General features: G+C 41.8%; 1 pseudogene; it reads left to right on the top strand.

Annotated features, from left to right (window-relative positions):
• On the top strand, window positions 1–27,769 carry LOC133363646 (DNA polymerase delta subunit 2-like; annotated as a pseudogene).
• The last annotated feature ends 145 nt before the right edge of the window (window positions 27,770–27,914 follow it).

Here is a 27,914-nt window from a genome sequence, read left to right on the forward strand (position 1 = left end):
ATGTACTTCTCAACCACCACCACCGTTTCTAACACCATTTCTAACACCGTTTCTCTGAAAACCTTTCCAGCAACTTTTGCCCTGGAAGATCCAAGCCCCATAGGTGAGTTACTGTGTGGTGGCAGCATCACAGGCTAAACTCATTTGAAATGTGGTGCTGGAAGAGAGCTTTCCGGATACCATGGACCACAAAAAAGACAAATAACTGAGTGTTAGAACAAATTAAACCAGAACTATCATTAGAAGCTAAAATGATGAAACTGAGGTTATCGCACTATGGACACATAATGAGAAGACATGATTCACTAGAAAAGACAATAGTGCTGGGAAAAACAGAAGAGAGCAGAAAAAGAAGATGACCAAACAAAAGATGGATTGACTCCATAAAGGAAGCCACAGACCTGAACTTACAAGATCTGAACAGGGTGGTTTATAACAGATGCTATTGGAGGTTGCTGATTCATAGGGTTGGCATAAATTGAAATCGACTTGAATGCACATAACAACAACAACAATGTCCAGCTAGTATGGATCCATTCTTTTCCTTTGGTGCATGTGTGTTTCTATCTGTCTACCTACTTGCCTACCTATCTATTTTCAAGGTATCACTGACTCATGGAAGTGATCAAAATGATCTGAATAACGTCTGGCTTGGTCTGACTTTTTTTTCAAGTGTTACAAATTTCTTATGAAAGAACACCAGAACTACCCACAGAAATTGTGAGCTGCAGTTGATCCATCCTTTATATTTCGAACTTGATGATTGTTTTGTGTCTCAGAAGCAGAGGCAGAGCTGTTTAATGTGTTGTGAGGTTTTACTGGTGTGAATAAAGCTTCTATGCCATTCCTTTCAGCTTGCCAATGTGTAAACAGATTCTCATGAAGGCTTTTTTTTTTTTTTAGCTGAAACACGCAAGTATGTTCATAGCTCGATATCGTTTGAAGATTGATGACTCACAGCTGAATGTGTGAACCATTGTTAAATGTTAGGCACAATATATGCAGATTTTGTGTATAACAGTTTTATCACTTCCTCCTTATGCATTTCAAGCTTGGTTTTCAAAACATTCTGGGCTGGCTGGTCTGCTTCAACATGAATGCATCTTAAATCAGCATTGCAGTTATCTTCCAATGAATAGTGAAGGCTTTCATGACTTTGTTGTGACCCACCAATCTGACAGGTATAGCTATCAGCCTTAGTGTGGTCTGCCAAGTGTTTGAAGTTCAAGGAAGATGACAAAAACAGGAAGTTTCATGAGTCTCTCCCTAGTGGGCCACTGTTCATGAAAGATAGGATTTGCCTTAGCTTGACATAGGATGTGCAGGACTGGTATAGGGTCATCCATGTTAAATACAGAGTAAAACTACACACTGATTTTGCAAAGCATGTTTCAAAATCTCTTTTCTGAGGTAACAGAAACGTGGGGTGGGGGGCATTGGTGAGGGAGAGTCAATGAGCAGGAGGAGTAGATGCTTAACCCTTCCCAAGTTCCTGATTCCCCGCACACCAGAAATATTTCATGTTTCTCTCCCAGCCTGGCTTGCTTCTGGTTTTGGAGGGTGGCTGAGGGGAAAATAGGCTAAAAGCAGCCTGCAGGTCATTTGCAGGAGAGAATCAGTGGGATGGAGAGTTAAACTATTTTCCACCACCAAACAAAAAAAATTGACATTTGTTTGGTGACAAATTCTCCTTCATTTTCATCAATGACCCAAGGCAGTGATGCTCTGAAACATAACGGGACACTTGTGACCTTCCACATGTTGTTGAACTCCAACTCCCATGAACCCCCGCTGCCTAAATATCAAAACCGCTAGGCACCAGCATGGCCAATGATTGCCGATGTAGGGAGCTGGAGTCCAAAAACATCTGGAGGGCTACAAGTTCCTCATCCCTGCTCTAGAAGAAAATGCATGCCACAGACAAGTTGTCAAGGACAAAAATACACCCAGCATTCAGCAACCAACGAACAAGTGAAAAACCAGGTGTGCTAAGGTGGATTTGAGCTCCCCCAGGGCACACTTCAAGTTGATTCCAAATACATTCCTTTATAATATTCCTTGATTGTCAATGTACAGTACAGCCTATTGGTTTCTTTTAGGAAGAGGATACATTGTAGAATTGCATCTGAAGTACTGTTGCGTGAACTGGCATTTCAGATAAGTCCAAAAGTCATGAAACATGCAACATAAATGCTGTCAGCCATAGGTGACTGCCATGATGAAGATGCAAGCTGAAATTTACTGGAAAGAAAACTGAATTCCTTATCTGACTCACGCTTATGAGTTACTGCTTTACTGGAGGGGTTTAAAGGTACACAGAGGTTTTAAGAGGACCTCAAACTTCCATTTAAATAACGAAGTAGGTCACAAAACTAAGAATTTGCAGAAAAATACATTCTGGTATGAAATGGGATCAACTGGCTGGAACACTGAATCATGTCATTAATCACTGCAATTGTAATCATATGCAAATTAGTATTACTAAACACAGATTATTGTGGTTGTATTTATTGAAGCATGTGTGCACTACAAAGTTAATACTGCTCATTAGTCAGGATCCATCCAAAGTTATACACTTTTCCATCCCACTGATTCCTTTGACAGAGATTTGAACATGCATTTCAGTCTCCCAATGAAATAAATGGGATGAAGTGTTACATTTCATTAAATCGTTAAAATTGTTTGGTTTGCACACTAGCCTCTTTTTATCAGGGAAGTCATTATGATAGCATTCTTCCATTACAAACAACAACTATTTATTATTATTATTATTATACCCCACCGTACTACCTTAGGAAACCAGAGTGGAATACAAATAAACAAAGAATGCAAACAAAATTAAAACCCTGAAAACCTACAGAATTATATCAATATTAGGGGCTGTGTCCCTGCTCATGTTGCTCACCAATCCCCCCACACCCCACATATCCTTCCTTTCTTTCTCTACCCTAGAGCATCTCTCTCCCCTCATACCATTATCTTCCTTTCTCTCTCTACCTAAGCACCTCTTGCCCCCCACATCCTTCTCTCTATTTCTCTATCCAAGAGCATATCTTTCCCACACACGACCCACATAGCCTTCTTTCCCTTTCTCTCTATACCCAAGAGCATCTCTTCCCCCAGCACCCCTAACCCTAACTCAGAACCTAACCCTAGCCCCAACCCAGAACCTAACCATAACCCTCACCCATACCCCTATCCCTAACCCAGAACCTAACCCTAACTCAAAACCTAACCCCAATCCAGAATCTAACCCTAACATTAGCCCCAAAACCTAACCCTAACCTTCACCCATACCTCTAACTCCAACACATACCCCTATCCCTATCCCTAATGTGGAAACTAGCCCTAACCCAGAATCTAACCCTAACTCTAACCTGGAACCTAACCTGAAACCTAAGCCTAATGCCAACCTGGAACATAATCCTACCCCCAGAACCTAACCCTAACCCAGAACCTGGAACATAACCTAGGACCTTAGCCCTAATGCCAACCCAAAACCTAACCCCCATCCAGAACCTAACCCTAACCTTAACCAAGAAACCTAATCCAGAACCTAACCAAGAACCTAGAATGTAACCCTAAACTTAACCCACACCCCTAACCCTAACCCAAAACCTAACCCTACCCTGGAACCTAACCCTAACCCAGAACGTAACCCTAATTCTCCACTGTCCAACCCCTTGCCACTCCCCCCACATTAACTTCCTAGAGCTTCCCCTACTCCATACAACTATTAAGCTCCCTTTTCACAATCCACACCCCATTTCTGAAGCCACTTCTCTTCTGCAGTCCCACTCTGCACCCATTTTTACCTTCCCCATGTCCATCCTTCTCCTCCCCCTCCTTTTGTGCAGCTCCCTGTTGTATACAGACCACCCAAATGGTAACCCCTTGCATCTTCCTCCTTCCACACATTGCAACTGCTAAATACCCTTTTTACCTTCCACCAACCACCCCCTCTTGTTCTACTGCCTGTTTTGGGCCCCTGCTTTCAGTTTCAGCCCCGTTCCTATGCATCCTACTCCCTCCTTTTTTGCAACCTCCATCTGCACCCCCATTATCATCTTCACTCCCTTTTTCCTTCTTCCCTTGCTCCTCCTCCCTTTTCTCAACTCCCCCTTGCACACAGACCACCCCATTTTCATGTCTCCTCCCCTGTCTCCTATTCTGCAGCCCTCTTTGCATACATACACCTGTGATGATATATATTACTGTATCTTTAAGATGAATAGACTCTTAAGAGCAAGTCTGTCAATCAACTTATTCAGTTAGAGAAGGTTAAGTCCAGTTCAGTTGATTATCGTTGTGCATACACAGGCCTTTGCTTGTTAATAAAATACCCGTTCTAAACGTTTACACTGAATCTGGAACTTCATGTTGAAGACCACACATGGTACCAAGAGTGAAATACATTGTGTGAAGGTACTATGGAATATATGAAGACTCCACATTCTTTATCTCTCTCACATGAGACAGCTGAGGAATGGGAGAGGGAGACATCTGAGTACAGTAAGAAGGAAGGACACTAAAAGGGGAAAAGTGGTTTTAATCAGTGGCTGAGGTTTGAGTGAAGTAGGGATTGAGAGACACTGAGAGAAAAATGGTGGTTTTAAATAATAGCATAGGTTTGAGTGAAGCAGGGATTGATAGACACTGAGACCATTTTTGTGGTTTTAAAGAATGACAGCGGTTTGAGCAGAGTGGTCAGGGGTTTGAGTACAGGGAGAAGGGAGTTGGAAAGGACTCTGTTGTATTATAGTCTGTGTTGTACCCATCTCTGCTATTTCTCTTTGTAAAAACTTTTTTAAAACCCTCAGTGTTCCTCCCTTGTCAATCTATTCAGCCCTCTCTTTAAGAGAGGCAGAAAGGATGTCTTTGTGACCAGAAGTGGCTCACCAGGTGGGGAGGAGCCACTATCCTAGCATCCTGGTAGGTGGGTCACTGTTGCTTACCAAGAGGAAGGGATGAGGAGGTTGGTGCAGTACAAATGCACTGGTACCAATCCGGTGCTTCTGTTGTTGCATTTGTACTGCACCAACCTCCCCGCCTCCCGCCCCCTTCCCTCCCAGTAAGCAACAGTGACCCACCTGCTGGGAAGCTAACATAGCAGTACTACCCTACTCGGCAAGCCTCTTCTGTTTGTGACATTATCAACCATGACACCAATTGTCTTCCATATCTTAGTATGCACCAGAAACTGTGCTTTTAGTGTTGCAGCTCCAGACATCTGGAACCAATTACCAACTGAAATTAGACAAGTGTCTAGCATTTCGATATTTAGGTGGCTTTTGAAGATATTTTTGTTTAAGAAAGCTTTCTCTGAAGTGGGACCCAGCCCTTTTATGAAATAATAACTGTACAGTTGTAGAAATGTTTTTATTGCCTTTAGTTTACTGAGTTTGTAATATTTTGTAGTTTATATATTTATTTTATTTTATTGGTAACGTTTGGTTCTGAAGCAGCTTTTGAATCTTTCCTTCGGGGCCCAGCCCATATAACCACCCAGAGGAAGAGCACAAGGCTGATGTATTACCTCCCTCTTGTCATTGCTGGGCTCTTTGGAGAGAAAGGGTAGGATATTGATTAATGGAATTTAAGCAGCATAACAGCATGTAAGATTCATTCTGTAGCCCCTTGCTTCATTCCAACTAGGGACTGTACATGTCTGGAAGCAGGATGGAGAACCATGCACACAAATCAGTGATGAGGAACATCTCCAGATGTTGCTAAAATACAACTCCCATCATCCTTGACCATCGGCAATACTGGCTGAGGCTGATGGGAGTCCAACAACATCTGAAGGGCCACAGGTTCCTAATCCCTGGCATAAATGCATGGTATGTGTGAGATTTTCCATCTTGACCAAACAGTCAGGACTATATAAATGCTGCCCTTTCAACAAAGATGAAATCTCAACAATCATCTGTTTGGGGATTCAGTTCTGCCACTAACCCTTCCTCACCAAACAGCTAATTGATGGTGTTTCAGCTTCTTAAACAGGTTATGTGTGAACAGCCCTGATTGTTCCATGTGCTCTCTGTTGGATTGGAACTCACATATTTTATATCAGTACACGACAGGATAGAGATATTCCTTTATAGTACCCTAGAAATGTGAATTTTAGCAAGTTCTGAATTATTTTCTTGCATGTTCCAAGTTGTAATTACTATGGGGAGGGATTCCAGAAGGAAAACAGAATGGAAATTATATGCTGACACAATAATGTCAAGCCAAGACCAACCCAAGAAATGTACTGTTGTTCTGATAATTTAATCTAACAGGAACCATGAATGAAATAAACTATGTGGAAAACAAATGAGCCATTCTGTATGGATTATTTTGCTCAGGCTTATTGATTAATGGCAAGCATCCAAGCAGACAGTCTGGTCTAGCAGAAGTACTGCTAATTAATTCTTGGAGTTCAACATTTTATTGATTTTACCTTATTAATAATATTCATTTTGTGCAACCTTTGTAAAAAATGGCATTGTTGCAGAAGATATTAGGAAATGAAAACATTATGCACGACTTACAGTTGGATCCTACAAAGACAAAGACAAACACACATGGCTGTATACAAAACTGACCTTGGGCCAGTCCCTGCCTCTCAGCCTCAGAGGAAGGCAATGATAAACCACCTCTGAATATCGCTTACCATGAAAACCCTATTCATAGGGTCGCCGTAAATCAGAATCAACTTGAAGGCAGTCCATTTCCATTTCAATTAATTAATTAATTAAGATATACAGCCTCAAAGGACACAGGTAGTACACATTCTGTATACAATAAAACTAGTTTATGAAATCCCATCTATCAAACAATACAGACATCACACGTACATGGGTGCAGACCTGGCGCCAGCATATAACCTGGCTGTGTTTCAGTTCAGGTATCATTTCAGAAATGCAAATTAGATAGGTTCACCTTTACATGTGAACTGAACCATCCCTACTCACAATAACAATATGTAGTTGGTTAGATTCATATCATGACATGTCCAAGGCCACCTAGTAGCACTGAAAGCTGAATGGTGTCATCCAGGTTAAGACCAATCTAATACTCTACTGTTCCACACTGGCTCCTTATGAAATATGAGAGCTGTTGTCCTTTGATAAATATTATTTATTACTTCAAATTTATAGCCCACTGTTCCTCCCCAAAGGGAGCACAAGGCAGCCCACAGTAACAGAATTCCATACAAACAATTTAAAACAACACTATAATATATTGCAGGCAATGGATAAAACCAGCAATATTAAAAACTCCATAAAACTATTGGCTAAAAGCCTAGATAAAAACTGTTTAAAGGGTTTACATGAAGCAACAGCACAGATGAATGTGCATAGCTGGGGAAGTCATTCAAGGACACCTAGAAGCAATTCACAGAATTCACATGACCAGCTTAAAGTCGATTGAATAAGTTCTCATTGTATGCCGATTTGGGCAACATTTGCAATAAGCAATACCTACAGTCATTTGTAGTCTTGAAAATTTGGGTCAGGGTGAAAAGCATCGCCTCTCCACAATAACCAGTTGGCAATGTGTCAGGCAAGATGGCTCACTCCGTTCCATTTAAGGATATTGTGTGATATTTATTTATTTACCAATTCCTTTTACTGTTTTCATGCAGCTGAAATGTCATCCCTCATGACATTTCCAGGGCCCACACATTTTTCACATATTAGCCTGGAAAATGTGACAGTAAACACAGATCCAACATAAACATGGCACTCCCCTTGAGGAATGGATAGGAATGATGCATGCTGAACATATGCTTTGTCATGTATATCTGCCAACTAGCAAGTTTAGAGTTTTGTTATTGATAACAAAGGCAATGAGAAGGTCATCAGGAGGCTAACACTGATGTGGTCCTTCTTATATTCTGAATGCGTCATTCTCCGTTGCCTCTATAGCATGTGCAAAACTGTAACTTCTGGTACACATACAGCAGACGCTGCAACTTTTTGAGCTCATAGAAATTGCAAACCAGAGACACTGTTGTGGGTACCACACACACATTGCAACCCAGTATACACTGCATAATAGAACGATTCATTCAAGTCTAATTTCAGTGGGGGGGAACCCTGTGGGTGCCACATTGGCCACCCCTGCTTATAGCATCTTTATGGCTTTGTCGTTGTTATGTGCCTCCAAGTCGACTACAACTTATGGCAACCTTATAAATCAGCGACCTCCAAGAGCATCTGTCATGAACCACCCTGTTCAGATCTTGTAAGTTCAGGTCTGTGGCCTCCTTTATGGAATCAATCCATCTCTTGTTTGGCCTTCCTCTTTTTCTACTCCCTTCTGTTTTCCCCAGCATTATTATCTTTTCCAATGAATCATGTCTTCTCATTATATGTCCAAAGTATGATAACCTCAGTTTCATCATTTTAGCTTCTAGTGATAGTTCTGGTTTAATTTGTTCTACCCAATTATTTGTCTTTTTCTCAGTCCATGGTATCCGCAAAGCTCTCCTCCAACACCACATTTCAAATGAGTTCATTTTTCTCTTATCCACTTTTTTCACTGTCCAACTTTCACATCCATACATAGAGATCGGAAATATCATGGTCTGAATGATCTTGACTTTAGTGTTCAGTGATACATTTTTGCATTTGAGGACCTTTTCTAGTTCTCTCATAGCTGCTCTCCCCAGTCCTAGCCTTCCTCTGATTTCTTGACTATTGTCTCCATTTTTGTCAATGACTGTGCCAAGGTATTGATAATCCTTGACAAGTTCAATGTCCTCATTGTCAACTAAAGTCACATAAATCTTCTGTTGTCATTGCTTTAGTCTTTTTGACATTCAGCTGTAGTCCTGCTTTTGTGCTTTCCTCTTTAACTTTCATCCGCATTCGTTTCAAATCATTACTGGTTTCTGTTAGTAGTATGGTATCGTCTGCATATCTTAAATTATTGATATTTCTCCCTCTAATTTTCACACCTCCTTCATCTTGGTCCAATCCTGCTTTCCGTATGATATGTTCTACACTGTCAAAGGCTTTGCTGTAATCTATAAAGCACAGGATGATTTTCTTCTGATCTTTATGGCTACCTTCACCATTATGCAGTGCCACTATGTCAGTAGATTAACCCTATAGAAACTCCTCATCTCTCTTTTGCACACACTTAACATTCTTCTGGTTCTGTAGTCCTATTCAATTCAGCAGATCAGCTGTGAAGTCAATGAGAGCTTAATCAATGACCTGAGTAGATAAAATAGCAAGCTTATCAATAGCTGGAAACCAAAAGCTTTGAAGGCATATACTGAGCTGGATTCAGAGGTACCCTTCCATTTACTGATGAAATCTGGCCATGGCTGCAAGGAACCCAACAAACAGAGGGAGTGAGCTTATTTTCCCCAGTCGCCCCTACCCCTGCAGCTCCACACATGATCTCCTGCACTGTTTTGGAGGGTTCACAACACTCCAGTTCCAATTTTCATGGGGCCTGGAGGAAGTTCCCTTTCTGTTCACAGGAGGTTTTTGCTAGATCAAAGCACCTTTCCACAAATGGAAGGGCAGCTTGGGAATCAACTTTATGCCCAACTAATGGATGCAGGGGCGTCACTGGGGGGGTGGGGGGGTGGACCGCACTGGGTGACACCATCAGAGGGGGGTGACTCTCAGCTTTAATTTTTTTAAAAAATTAAGTTTCTAGGTGGTCCGGTTCTCGAGATATACATAAAAACGTCAGCTGCCCCCTAGTGGCATCACGTGAATACTGATTTTTTTAAAACTAATACTGATTTTTCTGCAATGACCAACTGGTTTGACAATAAACTATTATATGGGCTGTATGTATTTATACATCTGCAGTGTGTGTGAGTGTAGTCTTTCCAACAACCCTGTGAGGTAGGGGTGGAAACCAAGGCAGCTCACAACAAGAAATAAAGCCATTTAAAATCCAATAACCATAAAGCAAGAATAAACAGTTGGAAAACAGCCTAAAGAGGCATGATTCTGAATTTTGGGTTGGGTGAATGAAGTTTATTTATTTATTATTTGATTTATATCCCGCCCTTCCTCCCAGTAGGAGCCCAGGGCGGCAAACAAAAGCACTAAAAGCACTTTAAAACATCATAAAAACAGAGTTTAAAATATATTAAAACATCTTTGAAAATATTTTTTAAAAGCTTTTAAAAAAAGAAAAGGCTTAAAAACATATTAAAAAGCAATTCCAACACAGACTCAGACTGGGATAAGGTCTCAACTTAAAAGAACAAGTTCCTTATCACTTGAGGCTGTAGTTCTCTGCATACTTCCCAGTTTGAGTAAGCCCCATTGAATACATTGGGACTTGCTTCTGAGTAAACAAACATCGGATTGCACTATAAATATATTTACAGATTGTGTAATTCATAAACATATTTGAGAGTCATGTTTATATAAATATTTCTTCATACTGTGTCCCAATAAGTATTTGATTTCACACTATGGTTGTCGATGCTTTTTTCCTCTACATTTTAAGTGTGCCCTTCTTCCTGGGGGTGGTCATGGTTCTCCGTTGTTTTCATCCTGAGGGGAGGATAGGCTGAGAGATGGTGAGCAGCACATTTAAGGTCACCCCCCCCTTTTTTATTTGTATTTATTTTATATTTCTCCAATATCTTCCCCTGGCTGTTTTTATGTATTTTAAATATTTTTAGATTAAATAAATAGGAAATCATAATTGTGAACCTCCCTAAAGCAATTTACCTATCCTTATGTTTTGGCAAAGTGATGGTGTGAAGGCATGCTGGTAGAACAAGAGACCATGTTTGAGGCATGTTATAAGGTGTTTGAGGACTTTGTCACACATTACTTTTTGAGACCTGTAGATTCATGTTGGAAAGAACACGTGCACGTATTGAATGGAGGCTTGGGTGCTGTTTTTTCAGTCTACGCTGCATGCGTAGGGAAGGTGATACATCATCTGGCAGCTAGCTTCATAACGTGAGAATGAAAAACATTTGGATCACCTTCACTTGTTTACTTTTCTCACTATTGAGACCACTTCATATATTACTTTCTCATACACAGAAATTTAATCTTTGTATAGGAAAAAGTATTTTGTAAAATGTGAAGGACAGTGGCTGCCCAGTCAGTATAACCACTGTACAAGATCTACTCAGCCACTGTAATTACCTTTTTCTTTTGAGTGCCCTTTTGTCTGGGTTTTGGTTCAGGTGTGTATCCAACTTTGATGTGCTTATGGAAGGGGTGTGCAAGTAGTGCCCCCCCCCCAAGTGTGGAGGCTTGGACAAACATTGTGTTATGGAAAACCAAAGTCTGTGTGAAAGTACATATTTGGGGATGCCATCAGTGTAATCCTAAACACACTTAATAAATAATATTGAACTTGCACTTTACAAAATATATTACGGTCATGTCCATAAGCACCAGGAGGGTAGTCGCCCAGGGGATCTTAGTCCCTCTGCTTTTTTGGGAGCAGGGTCCCTATGTCTCCAAGCATCCTACAGTCAGCATGAAAAGGGAGTGTGTTAGTCACTGATAAGAGTCTTCTAATATGCTTCCTTGCCTTTTCTGCAGATTGGAGCCAATCAGAGTGAAAGGAGGTGAGTCAGCCACTGAGAAGACTCTTCTCAGTTCCTAACGCTCTCCACTTTCATGCTGATTGGCTCCTAGAGATGTTTGTTGTTGTGAGAGAATGCATTAACAAAGATCTCATTCTTAACCCAGGAGCAAAAAGGGTGTATGTGGCTGTAACTATCATGAAGGGACTCTGCACTTCTGAATTTTCTACTAAACAACTGATAAATACCTATGTAACTTTGTGTCTGGAGACTTATTATTAAGAATCACTTTCCATAATTGTAAGGAGGTGTGTCCACACGCAAGCATCCCATGCCCCTAAATGAGGGGAGAGAGCAGCATAGGGACATAAGCAGGTGTCTTATTCCAGGGGTTCCCAAACCTTTCTTCTACGTAGACCACTTGAAAATTGCTGCGGGTCTGAAAGTATCTGAAAATTTACTATGGGCATATGCAAGATAATTAACTCCCATTAGTAATAAGAGCAAGAATTTGGGCTGTGCGTATGATACTGTAATTTAAAGGTGTAATTTTAATTTTGCTAGTTGTTTATGTCACTACTATTGCCATTACATTCAGTGATATATGGGAATTACGATTTACAAGTAACATTAGTACAAAAAACATTACTAAGGATTCTGTATGGTCTGGTACGGGAGGAGGTCCATGGGGGTGACACCATGAGTTACCGCACCAGGTGACACCAACCCTAGTGACGCCACTGAATGGATGGATGCCATTTGGACCAGTGACTTGGTAATTTTTAATCTGCTAATAAGCCCATGAACTTTGTCTCTTAGGAACATAGGAAGTTCATTGATCTATTTAGCTCAGTATGTGTCTGTGTCTTCATTGACTGGGAGCAACTTTCCAGGGTTTCAGGCAGCAGTCTTTCCCAGCCCTACCTGAAGATGACAGTGAACCAGGCGCCTTCTGCATGGAAAGCAGATGTTCTGCTACAGAGCTGCAGCCCTTCTGTATGTCCTGCTCTTGGGAAACCTTTTCCCCATCAAGCTGTCTGCCATAAAATCCTTGCACGCTGCAGAGAATTCTGAGGGATCTTCTGGGCTCACTCATGGGTTAAGCAGTGTCCCACTTACCAGCAGTTCTGCATCCCAAACAGGCAACATGAGTAAAGGCATAAAAGCCACCTTTGGGGCATCTTGCCTTCCATTATATATTTTCTCACAATGGAACACTGATAAGGTCCCACAATTTTTTGTTTCCTGGATTGGATTTAAGGTACGGAGATTTCATTTGTTATTAACAGTGCAATCCTATGTATGTCTATTTATAATTGAGTCACATCAAATTCATTTAGACTTACTTCCAAGAAAGCAAGTATGGGATTGCAGTCTAAAAGCAGCTTATCACAATAACAACCACAAGAAATTCCTTGTGTACTAATTTTTCTACATGTAATGTCTAGAACTCCCAAAATATCTACACCTTAGATAAACTATCAATAGATGGCAGCTACATCCTGATTTGGGGTCCATCACTACACTAATCAGGATGAAAATACAGTATATTATCTCAAAACACTATTGACATTTGGGCAAGATTTCATTTCATCATTTTATAAATGATATTTGAGGAGTTTAATAATGTATTCAGATAAAACATTATTATTCCTTTTGCTTGAAAGAGCCGGTTCATTGCAATGATTCACTTGATATATTTGTGACAACTCTCTCTTTCCGTAGCCTCTAGCCATCTCTATTTGATATTTTCCTTCCTTCCAAGCCAGGCAAATAGTAATCCATTTGGTTTTAAAACAAATATGTTGAAAGGAACATTGTGCTGGATAGCATTCTCTGCAAGACTAGAAGTGCAACTGAAGTGTAGCTGAATTGATTGTTACAGTGAGCAAACTATTGTTGTTCCCTTATACCCCAAAAGAGAGCTTCCTCTCCTGTGTTTTCTTATGTGTAAGTGAATGTAGTTTTTCTGAACAAGTATTCCTAGATTTTAACATAGCAAAATCATGGAATCACTAGTTCTTTCTGAGTACTACAATGACCTCTGAACTATGGCTAATGTTAAGAAAATAATTTAGCTTTTGCTACCTTTTCACAAAACCTTTCACCTTCCCATAACAACATAGGAAGCTGCCTTATACCGAGTTAGAACATTAGTCCATTTAGCTAAGTATTGTCTACACTGACTGGCAGCAGCTCTCCAGGGTTCCAGGAAGGCATCCCTCCCAGCCTTATGTGGAGATACCTAGGATCAAACCTGGCACCTTTTGTATGCAAAATACATGCTCTACCATTGACGTATGGCCCTTCCCCAAGAAAAAAGCCCATCTTTTGGCAATGTGTTGTGGGAGGATCACATTAATAGGGCTAAAGTGTTTGCCCATCATGGATCAGGTCAGTTTGATTTGGAACCCGCAGAGATTGGATTCTTAAAGCATCCCTGCAAGAAGGTGAACTGATTTTTATGGACAGTAGTTCTGTCCTCCTACAAAAGTCACACAAGAATCCTAACAATTACACAATCAGTTCTACACTCTGAATAAGGACTTGAGCTTGTTTCCCAAACAGAGGCTCTCCATGCTACATGGCAAACTATTTTTTTAACTTTCCAAAAGAATGTGTAATATACCATGGAACTGTGTTCAAAAGAGAGAAAGGAAGAGCCAGACTTCCCACTGGCCAAGTCCAAGCCCTTAGGCATTCCTAAAATAAGATCTTCTGAGTGTTCCAGCCACACAAAGCAGTGTAACTTCTAAAGGTATCTCTAGCTGACCGGATTAATTCCTGACTCATTCCATTCTAATGTGATTTCTTAACAAAGATTCATTTGCAGACCACATGGTCCACTACCCCAAATGCTGGGTTTTTCCTCATTAAATGTAAAACACTGACAAGCCTAATGACATGAAAGGGCTTCCACTGATGTATATTGTGATTAGGAGGGAAATTAACAGCCATAATAATGAGTTCATCAATAAGTTCATAATAGATTGTCATTTCTCACTGCTTGACCTGCCAGTCAAAAATTTGATGAGCACTATAATGAAACCCACTGTTGCCTTTCCCACCCAAAGTCATGATGCACAAGGGACAATTTTATTAGTCTTAATAATGGATTAGAACTTAACTTAGGCTAATCGTTGTTCAGGATCACTTATCAAGGTGAAAGTGGAAACTCATGAATATTCATGGATGTGGAATTTATATATCCTCTAATTACACTTTGACAGTTAGACTTACCAAATTTAATCTAAAGAGGAGATGTTCTAAAAGCATTCCAATTGTGCTGGAAACAAGCCAAGCAATCCAATCACCAATGAAACTTTCAGATCAGTTTGCATCACCTATATATTGCAATGGAATCAGTTCACGCATTCAGCTGTATATCATCAAATGCACAGTAAACAAGTGTAGAGAAGTGATATATATGCATGGGTAACCTATCCATTTGCCTCTTCTGATCTGAGTGAAGAATTGCCCTAAGTCACCAATCAGGCCAAGTTCAAGGTTCTGGTAATGATGTACAAAGGCCTATACAGCTTGGGACCAGGATACCTGCAAGAGAATCTTGCCCCTTATATACCCAGTCAATGTGCTCTGCAGGTGAGGGCCTCCTGCAGATACCATCTGATCAGGAAATACATTCTTCACAACATGGGAAGCAGACCTTTGGTGTAGTGGCACCTACCCTTTAGAATTCCCTCCCCTTAAATATTAGGCAGGCACCATCTCTGTTTTCTCCTCAGCGCCTACTGAAGGCCTTGTTTCAACACACCTTTTAAGCAGAGAACTTATGTCAGTCTGCATCTGTGTCTGAATTGCTTTTCAATATGTTTTTAAAGCTTTTTTAAAAAATGTTAAAGATGTTTTGTTTTAATATGTTTATAAAGATGTTTTGTTCTAAAATATTTTAAAGTCTGTTTTTAAGATGTTTTGGAGTGTTTTTAGTGTTTTGTTTGCCACCATGGACTCCTTCTGGAGGAGTATTATTATTATCATCATCATCATCCAAAGACCTTGAACTCACTGATTCCCCAAGGTACATTTCTATAGCACAGGAATGAGGAATTTGTGGCACTCCCAATGTTTGCGGGACTCCTGCTCCCATCAACCATATCCAGAATGGCCAATTATTCGGGATGCTGGAAGCCATAGTCCAACAACCTCTGGAGAGATACAGGTTGCCCATCCCTACTATAGCAAATTCAGTATATTTTACCATAGAGCAAGTTTAGCAGTCTCCTTTAATGTGCAATACTGTTTCTGTCTTCTCAGAAGTAAGGCCTATTTAGTTCAGTGGGACTTACTCCCAACAAATTCTGTATAGCATTTCAGCTTTAGATGCCTTTTGCAGTGTCCCTGGTGTATGTTCCTGCCTCTGACCTTTTCTTTCACTTCATTCATGTCACAAACTTGATGATCTGTTGTAGCTTCATGTGCAGGTCTCCTCCCCGCTGGCTGTGTCCTGTAGTTCCTGTTGCAGCTGCTTCATCTTCAGAAATTCCCTCCAAAAGATATGGCAGGGATGGGCTGAGCAGAGGCAGGCATAGCTGTGGAAACCTTCCCTAGATTTTCCTTGCCAGCTGGTGTCCACTCTGTGCTGAATGGAATGAGATGCTGAAACCATACTTCTGCCTGCTGGGAGGAGACTCTTGCCCAGAGATCTTCAAGATTTAGTGCAAGGATGGGAAACCTCCGGCTAGCAGGTGAAACGTGGCCCGCTAGGCCTTCCCATTTTGCCCACAAGGCTGTTTTGGGAAACCACAAAGGGCTTTGTGAGCATCGCTGTATTTCTCCACTCTATCTCCAATATCGGGGATGGAAAGTAGAAGCGCAGGGAGGATTCCAGAACGTAGGGCTGACACCACCCCTTGTACTGTGGTTCCCGAACTTGGGAACCATGAACATGGGATTTTTACAGGTGGGCAAGACAACCCACTTGTCAATCGTGTCACATAATAATGACACAATGTGATCAACAGGTGGGTTGCCCCACCCACCTGTTAATGTTGGCCCATGAGGTAGGGCCAGAAGAAGGTCTGGCCCCCAGAACCAAAAAAGTTTTCTTCCTCTGATTTAACATGTCACAATATCATTCATGCTTCTTAGTCTTGGGAAGCTGGAGTTTTGAGTCAGCAGATTGAACATTTGGGGGGGGGGACTTTTTGTGGACTTTGGAGACCACTTTGGGAGCTGTGTGCAGTTCTTGTTAGGTTTTGTTTTGCTTTGTTTGGACACCTACCTGTTATTATCTTTAAATGTAAATAAGAAGGAACGAAGTGCTTTAAGATTGCCATCAGACAGTCTTTGGTCATGGTATGTGCTTTGCTTTCATGGCTATTGCCAAGTGCTGTTGTGTGATTAGATGCACAAATCCGAGAAAAGCAAGGTGTGTGATTTAGATAACTGGTCTGTGAAAACAAGTAGATTGTTGCCGCAAAAGTTGCCTGAAGCAAGCTCCTTGACATTAAGTGGCCCTAAAGGTACTTCAGCAAGGTACTTCAGCTTGTAGAATGGTATGGTCAAATCATTTGGCATCATTTCCAGTTCAAAATGTTAGTATTTGTAAAGAGCTAAAATATTGATGGGAACACATCAGCACATAAAGTTGTTCCAGAAAATGGTGGTGTGGCGAGACTGTTGTAAACCACAGTTGTTTGCAATGTTTGGGAACAGTTGCATTCCAAGAGGGGCCTACACACAGAGATCCCAAAGTGCAGAGTGCCTATCTGAATGATTATTACCTTTTAAAATTAAGGAGATAACACTTTATGCACAAAAGTGAAAGAATAAAATCCTGATTCCCCCACATATATTTGGGGCTCCATGCATTTAAGATCCCCCTTGAGCAGAGATTGATTCATACTTAAACACATTGAAATCAGTGAGCTCAAGTGTACCCTACTGAATGCTAAGTACATCTATATTCCTCCCTTCGTCAAAAGATCCCAGTCAAGATCGTGACAATCAAAGTTAATTAAAACAAGAAATTAAATTCAATAAAACAACCCAGCCCAACATACCAACACTAAAACAGATAAAACAACAATAAAGCCAAACATATCTATGGCAGCAATGACTAGCTATTTATACTGTACATGCCCAGGCAAACAGGTGGGTCTTTACCTGATGCGGAAAGACCAGCAAAGTTGGTGCCAGGTGTGTCTCTAGGAGGAGGGTACATTTGGGACCCCCATGGAGAAGACCCTGTCTTGTGTCACCATTGGACATACCACCTCTAATGGTGGGACAACAAGCAGGGCCTCCCCTCAAGCAGGATGATACAGGGAGAATACTTTCTTTGCATATCTAGACTCCAAGTCATTTAGGGCTTTATAGGTCAATACTAGCACCTTGAATTCATCACAGAAGTGAACTGACAACCAGTGAAGCTCTTTTAGGATCTATGCTATATCATTTCTTGCAGCTGTCTCAGTCATTACCCGGCAGCTGCATTTTGCACCTGTTATAACTTCTGGGCTGCTTTCAAGGGCAGTCCCATGTAGTCCAGGGATAGGGAACCTTTGGCCTGAACTACAAATCCAATGATCATTGGCCATTAGCCATGCTTTTTGCTGCTGATGAGAGTTGTAGTTCAGCAACATCTGGAGGCCAAAGGTTCCCCAACCCTCCTGTAGTCCAAATGGATGCCAGAACAGGAGTCACCATTGCCAGACTATTTCTGTCCAGCAATGGCTGTAGCTGGTGCACAAGCCAAATCTGGTACATGGCAAGAATGCCTATTCTTTTTCACACACTGATAGTGAAACACCAGTTCCACTGACTTTAGTGAGGAAATGGTTTAATTTCCAGCCAAACAGTGGCTCGTGTAACTAACAACAGTATAGTATAGTGTCTCTATAAAAAGTAAATCCACAACTAATTTGATTAAGTGTACACTTGGGGTTGATAACATTTATGACGCACAGAATAATAATGGCCAAAATTCAATACAGGGCCAGGTGGGTAATTTGTTTTATTATAAAATTAATAGTGTGTACTAATATAATGGACTTAGGCTGGCCAGTCTTGAGGAATTAATCAATTGTAATATTGAAATATGTTGTTAAATGAACATTCATGCCGATTTGTTTGCAGGGTGTTTATACATCTTTCCGTTAATCGCTCCTTAATCCCACACTTTTCAGTACATTTCCCCATCACTTTCTTCACTGAAAAAAGGTCCATTTTTTAAAAAAAAATTGTCTGTGTTAGGGCAATACTGTAATTGTACTAACCTAAATTTCCAGTATGCACTTGAATCCCTCCTGTAAAATAGTGACAGTCTGGAGGTGCCTCAAATCACCATTTTGGCATAAAGGCAATGCCACAATTGAGAGAGAACCCAGAGTGGGCATGGGTGGAATGAAGGTGAGCTTCCATAAAAGGTAAGGAGATGTCTCCTTGATGTTGCATCACACAGTTGGAGTGCCTTGTAACTGATTAAGAAAAACACCAGACTCCAGCAGCTTAGAGATGAAATAATAGAATCCAGAAAGGACTATACCAGAATCCAGAAAGGACTATACTATATGACATTCCTGAATGTATAATTCATCTTCAAGAGTAGGGTTGCCAGGTCTCCGTTTTTTTGCTAGAGTTTCAGGGAAAAAGGGGCCGTCTCCGGCCTCCGGCAATACTTTGCTTAAACTGGATGATCTCCGGCTTTTCATTGGCCGCCTTCCCACCCTTTGTCATTGAGGCAGGGAGAGCTGTTGCCTCCGGGCCGGGCTCTGTCTTCCCAGGCAGCAGCCTGTCTTGGACAGGGGCAGGCGGCACGAGGGGTGAAGCGGCCGGGCGTCCTCGGGGCTAAGAAGGAGCTGGCCCCGTCCGGCGTCCACTGCTGCTGTGGGTAGCAGGCTAGAGAGAGAGAGAGAAAGAGAGAGAGGCTGGAGAAAGAGAGATAAAGAGAGAGAGGCTGGAGAAAGAGAGAGATGCTGGAGAGAGAGAAAGAGAGAGATGCTGGAGAAAGAGATGCTGGAGAGAGAGAAAGAGAGAGAGGCTGGAGAAAGAGAGAGAGGCTGGAGAAGAGAGAGAGAGAGAGAGAGAGAGAGAGAGAGAGAGAGAAAGAGAGATGCTGGAGAGAGAGAGAGAGAGAGAAAGAGAGAGATGCTGGAGAAAGAGAGAGATGCTGGAGAAAGAGAGAGATGCTGAGAGAGAGAGAGAGATGCTGGAGAGAGAGAGAGATGCTGGAGAGAGAGAAAGAGAGAGAGGCTGGAGAGCGAAAGAGAGAGTTTGGCCCTAATCCTCAGTTTCTTACTATTTCCTCTGGATAATTGCACTGCTGGAAACGGACAGAATCATCATGTAATTGTCTTTTCTTGACAGGATGTGGGAGTGAGATTGAAATGACAACAAATAGGAATGTGTGCCATTGTTCCATTTTTCTGCACATTTCCCATCTCCCCAAAGCAGCCTTCCCCAACCTGGTGCCTTCCAGATATCTTTGGGCATACAGCTGCCACCAGCTAACATCTGGAGGGCACCAAGCTGGGGAAGTCTGCCCTAAATTGTCAGCTGCTTCAGGTCTATCAGATCTAAGCATATGGTCACCCTGTTGTGGGAAAGTTCCCATTAAACTGACTTGTGTTGTCTCATTAAGTCTCTAATGTGGCAATTTAAGCGAACAGACCTGATCTTGTTCTGGGTTTTGGACTTCCAGCAGGGGCTTAGACTAGAAGGACTAAAAGGCCCCTTCTAGCTCTGTGATCCTATGCTACATGTAAGTGTGTGTGTGTGTGTGTGTGTTACACACAAACGCACAGGCACACACACAAGCATACTTTTTTTCTTTGATCAATTTTGCTTAGAAAAAAAGTGTCTTGTTCTTGTCAGTTGACTTCCTTTTTTATTCTTTGTATGTACTTAAACAAGCTGGTCTGTTTTAAAAGAAAAGCTTGGTGGTGTTTGTGAGAGCCCACGAAAGAGCAATTTCAGGTAACTGCCACAGCCAAATGGTTAAGAATTGGCCTTATGACATAATGTGTACTGGCTGGTCTCTACAGAATTCCAAACACCATTTCAGACTTAAGGCTGCCATCTATTATCCCAAAGGCAGCCAAAGTAGCATCCTCCAGATATTGTACTAAAACTCCCATGAGCCCTATCCTGCTTGGCCAGCAATCACAATAAAGTCCAAAAACTTGACTGCATCTGTTTAATTATATGCATGGAAATGGAAGTGGACTGCCTTCAAGTCGATTCCGACTTATGGCTACCCTATGAATAGGGATTTCATGGTAAGCGGTATTCAGAGGCGGTTTACCATCTAAGGCTAGTACTCCCCACCTGGCTCGGGCCTGCTCAGCTTGCCACAGCTGCACAAGCCAGTCCCTTCCTTGTCCGCAACTGCCAGCTGGGGAAACGGCTCCTTGCGACTATGCACCTTGCCCACAGGTGGCAGGGCACATAATCCCTGAGCCACTCACTGTGGGGGTGATCTTTAGCTGGCCCTTGACATCCAGGAGATACGAGCGGGGATTTAAACTCATAGACTCTGGACTCCCAGCCAGGCTCTCCTCCCCACTGTGCTATACCATCTGTTGCATGAGCATACAGTTAACATACAACTGACTTCATAGCACCATGCAGATAACAACTGGCTCATTCTGCATTAGCATAGCTGCTGCAAGCACTCTTAGTTCATTTTTACAAGATAGTTCAACATGCTATCTTGTTCATTAAAAAAATGCATTCATTCCTGACTTTACCTCTTACCACTTCTCCAGGCTGTAAAAAATAAAATAAAACACCTTCCACTTTCCTTTTTTGTATCTTTAATTCAGTTGTTGTTGTTAATGTGCCTTCAAGTCAATTTCAACTTATGGTGACCCTATGAATCAGCGACCCCAATAGCATCTGTCATAAACCACCCTGTTCAGATCTTGCAAGTTCAGGTCTGTGGCTTCCTTTATGGAATCAATCCATCTCTTGTTTGGTCTTCCTCTTTTTCTACTCCCTTCTGTTTTCCCCAGTATTATTGTCTTTTCTAATGAATCATGTCTTCTCATTATGTGTCCAAAGTATATGTGTCCAAAGTCAGAGGAAGGCAATGGTAAACCACCTCTGAATACCTCTTACCATGAAAACCCTATTCATAGGGTCACCAAAAGTTGGGATCGACTTGAAGGCATTCCATTTCCATTTTCCATCCATACTCCCTAAGATGGTGAGAAGGAATGACCTTGTCACTTCAGCTGGACCTCTTTTAGGTAAGATTTCTATTTTAATTTCCAATCAGAAAATTTTTTTTGAATGGTATGCTGCACGCAAGCGTGGTTGATACAATGTATCATGCTTCATGATGTCACTAGGGCCCGCCCCATGATGTCACTAGGGCCCGCCCTGTGACATCACTAGGGCCTGCCCCATGATGTCACTAGGGCCCGCCCCATGATGTCACTAGGGCCTGCCCCATGACATCACTAGGGCCCGCCCCCATTTTCTCAGGTTTTTGGATGGTCCCGACCTGGCAACCCTATTCAAGAGCCACCTAGGCCCCATCTGCGCTGTACATTTAAAGCAATATCATACCACTTTAAACAATCATGGCTTCCCCCAAAGAATTCTGGAAACTATAGTTTGTTAAAGATGCTGACAGTTGTTTGGAGACTCCTAGTTACCTCACAGTTACCTCCTAGTTACCTCACACAGCTACAATTCTCAGAGTGGTTTAGAGGAGTCTTCTAACAACTCTCAGCACCTTTAACAAACTACAGTTCCCAGGACTTTTGGGGGGAAGCCATGGCTGTTTAAAGTAGTGCAATGCTGCTTCAAATGTATAGTGCAGATGGGGCCTTAGACAGGTGCTTTAGTTGACATTCAAAGATAAACAATCTCTCTGTTACATTGAAAATGCTTATTGTTCTTGCATGACAATTTAGAAGTAAGGATACTCAAGGTTTTTTGTTTTGTTTGCCCACATTTTTAAATGAATCAGCCTGATTTGTACTTCCTGGACTAAAATGCAGATTGAATTGCAGTTTTTTTTAAAGGTATGAAAGATGCAGAAATTAGATGGAATGGATCTATGAATGGACACATGCAAAACTGACATGGATTGTAAAGAGACCAATCCATTAATCCCTATATAGATCAATATGAGATTAAATTGCAATGAATAGAAGGAAGCCAACCACCTGTCTTTATTTGTCAGGTTTTGAAACACCATGGAAAAGATTAAAGCAAAAGAAAATGAACACAAGTGGTTTAGGAAATCTTGGGATGGTTGTTAGTTACAGAAAAGAATCACCATTGAAAATAGCTGGCTGCTTCCAAAACCAATTTGCTACCATCAGCTTCAATTAAATGATCATATGCAGAGGACAATGATGCTTCAGTAGCCAACTGTAGTGGGCAGCAATATGTTATTTGCAACATATTTGGAAACTGGACAAAGTGACAGGAATTGTGTGAGAAGGAAAACCATATGACTGCTCATTTCAGCATTTACCAAATGGAGGATAAACTCATATTCACCACAGTTAAGGATGCCAAAGTATACACTAAAAACCTGCCCTCAGCTCTATACTGTTCACACTCAAAATCACAGAAAAAGTCATTTATGAATTTACAAAGGCTTACAATGAGAAAATCATGAAGGTTAAATCATACAGCAGTTCTCATGAACATATGTATCTGCCCTCAAAACATTAATATATCAACTAAAGAAACTGTTTATCAATATAGTACTTGCTTACAATTGTTAACCAAATTTATCACATGCCACTTTAAGTTCTTGTAAATCTTACTATGTAACATTACCCATGAGATTATTTTACCAAGTTAATTTCACTTGATGAATGCTATTCTTCTACCTTTCTTTTTATACTTTTGGTTGCAGAATAATATGTATATGCCTGCCCTGGAGATACTCCAGATGAAGGCATTGTATGGTTTAGGTCATCACTCCAGTTGCCCCTCCCTACAGGGGAAGTTCCGATATTCTTGTACTTGTCCCTAATGAGCTTCAGCCCCTTCTCTGTCACACCCCATCCACCAGACAAGGGGCCATTTCCTACAAATGAATCCCCCCCCCTGTGTCTTCCACTACAGCAAGTATGGGGAACCTTTGGCCCTCTGGATGTTGCTGAACTCCAGCTCCCATCAGCCCCAGCAAGCATGGCGAATGGCCACAGATGATGGCAGTTGGAGTTTGGCAACATCCAGAGGGCCAAAGGTTCCCCACACCTGCAGTACAGCACAGGAAGACATAAAGTGAGGAGCTCTAATGGTCCAGAAAAGGTTTTGCAAAGTTTTGAAGGATTGTTATTTAGAAGGAAGTGGCTCAAAAACAAGTGGGGGAGCTGCTCTTGGCACATGAGGTAACATAACAAAAGATAGCAGAGAGGCAGGGGTAGAAGAAAGGGGAAAGTAAAGTAAATAACAAATGGTCTTATGAGCTATGGAGAAAGCAAGATGGGAGATTAGAAACTGTGGGCTTCCAATGCAGAGACTCACTTGAGTAGCAATAATTTGAATTTAAGACACTCCATACTGCTGCTGCCTAAAATCCTAGTGTGTTATGATGCTAAACAGGAAAAGAGTCCCAGAGCTGCTACCAAATATCTCCTCATCCCCTTGTTTTAGTGTTTTTATGGGGGGGGGGGGTTACACAGAATTTTATTTGGAAAAAAGTTACTGATACACTTCCTCACTGCAATAACTGCAGAGATGATAGAATCAAAGCATACGTGTGGGCTCCAAATATTAAAATGCATTTGTATCGTTTCATGTATGCACCAGAGCATCCATGTTCACAAACCCAGTTCTGCTTGCTCTTCCTACTATGAAAAAAAGTGTGAACTTTCTCTGTAACAAAGGTGGGAAACCTAATATTGGAGGACTACCACTCCTATCACCCATGACAATTGGGCTTGCTGGCTGAGACTGATGGGAGTTATAGTCCAAGAATATCTAGAGGTCCACAAATTCCCCACTCCTGCTCTATTAACACCAGGGAAAAATCCGTTTTGTGGCTGGAACTTCTAGACTTAGACTAGACTGATGTGCATTGCCAGGAGTGGAGAAAGTTGTTTTACACTGAATCACATTAAAAGTTAATCATCATTTAACCTTTCAATTATCCAAATCTAATGAACCATAACATTTTGATTAAAAGGTTTCCATTTACCAGCACCATGTGCAATATGTTTATGGTCTCAAAGCAAACTAGTTGAATAAGCATTTGCTTGAGTTGCACTTCATCAGGAAAAACCAAATTCAGAACATTCTGCACAAATTAAAAGCATCAGTTTTGCATTAGTCTGCAATGCACCAGCAATTAGTTGTGGCATGTATTGATGTAGTAGTTACAATGATAATCTGATTGGGTTATAAATGTCATATGAAGGACCAAGACAGAACAATTATCAAACAGGAAAACTGGAGCATTGTACTCAGGACAGAATTTTGTATAGAGTTATTTATTTCAACCTGGGATATGTTTCTCAAACTAGACCTTGCCTTTATCATTGCATAATGTTTCAATGGAAAGATTCATATTTAGAATAAAAGACAAATACACAAATCCTGCCAAAGAGACCTGCATGAGCAACCTTCCACATACACTGCTTATGTGGCTGTTCACTTGGATGTATGAATCCCCATCTCATCAGGACTATTAAACGGATTGGGTACATCACTGGATGCAAAGAGGGATGCACAGCTATATCTAGGGCTACCAGCTGTCATGTGTGACTAGTAAACCAAGACCATGACTGCCTTGGGGAGTATGGTACATTAAGTAATCTCTTTTTGTCACTCTGCAGCTGTAATCAATGCATACTTACTTGAGAATCCAATGCATACTTACTTGAGAATCCAATGCATACTTACTTGAGAATCCAATGCATACTTACTTGAGAATCCAATGCATACTTACTTGAGAATAAGCTCTGCATAACTCAGGGGCATTTACATTTAAATCAACATGAATACAATTGTACAACAAGGTCGTAAGCCCACTGCCTAGTGCTTGCATATTTTGCATCAGCAACTCAAGAAACAGGTAGAATACTTGTACCGGGTTAACCAGGGCCAGACATTATTAAAACATAACATTGGAGGTCTGCATGAATTTCAAAAGCTGCATGTGAGGACTGTCTAAGGCAGCAGCCACCTCTAGACCTTAGTTAGCTCCCAACCAATCACCATGTTTGGGCCAGCCCAAGAGACTTTTGCTTTCTTAGTTGGAGGTCAAGATGGCACAACCCTACCCTCCCATTCTAATTACAGAAGCTGACCAGACTGGCAGCTGAATCTTATTTCTATATTTATTTTCCACTGACATTTTCAAACAAGCAAGAATACAAAAATACTATGCAGTTCCAGTGGACGAGGAACCAAATGGGCATATACGATGTAAAACAACACAAAACATATATATTTTCTTTGATCTTTGTTCTACAGCTTGGAAGAGGTTGCACACAAAGCTGTTTTATTTTTAATTGTATTGTTTTATTACTTTATTATTTGCCACCCTGGGTTCCTTTGGGAGGAAGGTTGGGATAGAAATCTAATAAATGCAAACCACCTGTGCAGCAGCCTCACGCTACCTAACAGTAGGGCAGTCCAGGCTACTGAGTCACTTCCTCCTCCACCAAGCCCCAAGGCTCTGTGTGTATAAATCAGGCATGCTCCAAGGATTTCCCTTCCAACCTATAGGTTCTAAAGCCCTATGGACAAGCTTATGGAATCTTTCCTCACTGCTGTGGTGCCTCCTGGCGATTAGTGATGTCTTCTGCTTGGAGCCTGCTTCACACATTGCTCTTCCATTGTTACCAGCCCACTGAATGATTAAGGCACTCTCCACACACATCCATATTAACCACCATTCTCTCCCAGCTAGAGTACAAAGCAGGCCAAAAAACAAAACAAAACCTGCTTCTCATACCAAATCAGATCTACAGGCAAAAAAAATCCTGCTCAGCCCCTCAAGAATGGGTTAAATCTGCACTGAAACACAGTGGCCTAGTTTACATGTAATGGCAAACCAAACTATGGCTTACTGGACAGTGGAAACATGCTGGCTCTCAGAGAGGAGCTAGCAGTCACTTTGCTCCTCCCTGGTCCTTTTAGCTCAGGGCGGCATGGAAGTGTAGTGTTTGAACCTGGATCGTGGTTAAGCTCTCTCCTGATTAACCATGACCTGTAGCTAAGGACAAATCTTGGCTACAGCTTTTAGTTAAGGAGGAGAGATCTTAACCATGATCCCATGGTCAGATGACACACTATGCCAAACTTTGGCTTAGGTACCATTCTGAGCTAAAAGGACCAGGGGAGAGCAAAGCAGCCATGCTCTCTTTCCTGGAGCCAATGTATTCATGCTAAGCCAAGGTTTGGCTTAGCATTATGTGAGACCATGGTCACTGAGGGAAGTAGGCAATTCATCTAGAGGCTAGTCTGCTGGAGTTTCTTTTCCCAGTGGAGATGGGAGGTGCTTTTGCTCTGTGTGGGTGAGAAGCCTACTGGTCAGGCTGCAAGGTCTGGGGCCCTTCAGCAGACCATCTTCTCGGAGCAGGCTGTCCAATCTGCACCAAGCCTCCTGACCTCTCCATCTGTGGTGGCCTCTACCTGCTGCCACAGCCTCCCCACGCCAAGTACATCCACCAATCAGATGAGCTGATCTTGGAAGACAAGCTGCAGCGAATCAAACTGGAGGGAGCCATACAAATCAATAAACTGGTGACAGGGATCATACTTGCTGTCTATGACTCAAAGATAGATGATGGCAAGTTCCTTGTTGAGGATAACTGCTTTGCAGATATGCCCACCAAGCTGCCCATGAAGGGCCCTAGCACAGACAGGTTTGTCTTGCTGGTGTCCGGCCTTGGCCTCAGTGGCAAGACCGGAGAGAGTCTTCTGAGCATGGGGCTCCTGCTGGACATGGTGACTGGGCATCTCAGTGCTGAGAGAGAGCAATGCAGTGCAACCCTCATCTCCTGAGTCATTCTGGTGGGTGATTTGCTCAGCCAAAATACCTAGAGCAGAGATACCATGAACAAGGCAAAATACCTGACCAAGAAGACTCAGACTGCCAGCATGGAGGCTGTGAAAATGCTGGATGAAATCCTGCTGCAGCTGAGCATGTCTGTGCCTGCAGATGTGATGCTTGGTGAGTTTGATCCCACCAAGTGCACTTTGCCCCAGCAGCTGCTGCATCACTGCCTGTTTCCCCTGTCAAGCGCCTACGCCATGCTGCAGCTGGTTAACAACCCTTACCAGGCTAACACTGATGGTGTCCGGTAAAGGTGGCTTTCCTAGCTTCTTAGGGCAGCGGTACTGCTGCTTCTTAACACTTACAGAGCACTTTCAGGGGTTCAAAGCAGATCGTGGGAGAGGGGTTTCCAATTTCCCCAGCACCCCGTCTTTGAAAGCCTTATTAGAAGTTGCT

Source organism: Rhineura floridana, chromosome 9 (assembly GCF_030035675.1).
Source record: "Rhineura floridana isolate rRhiFlo1 chromosome 9, rRhiFlo1.hap2, whole genome shotgun sequence".
In the NCBI taxonomy this organism is placed as follows: Eukaryota; Metazoa; Chordata; class Lepidosauria; order Squamata; family Rhineuridae; genus Rhineura; species Rhineura floridana.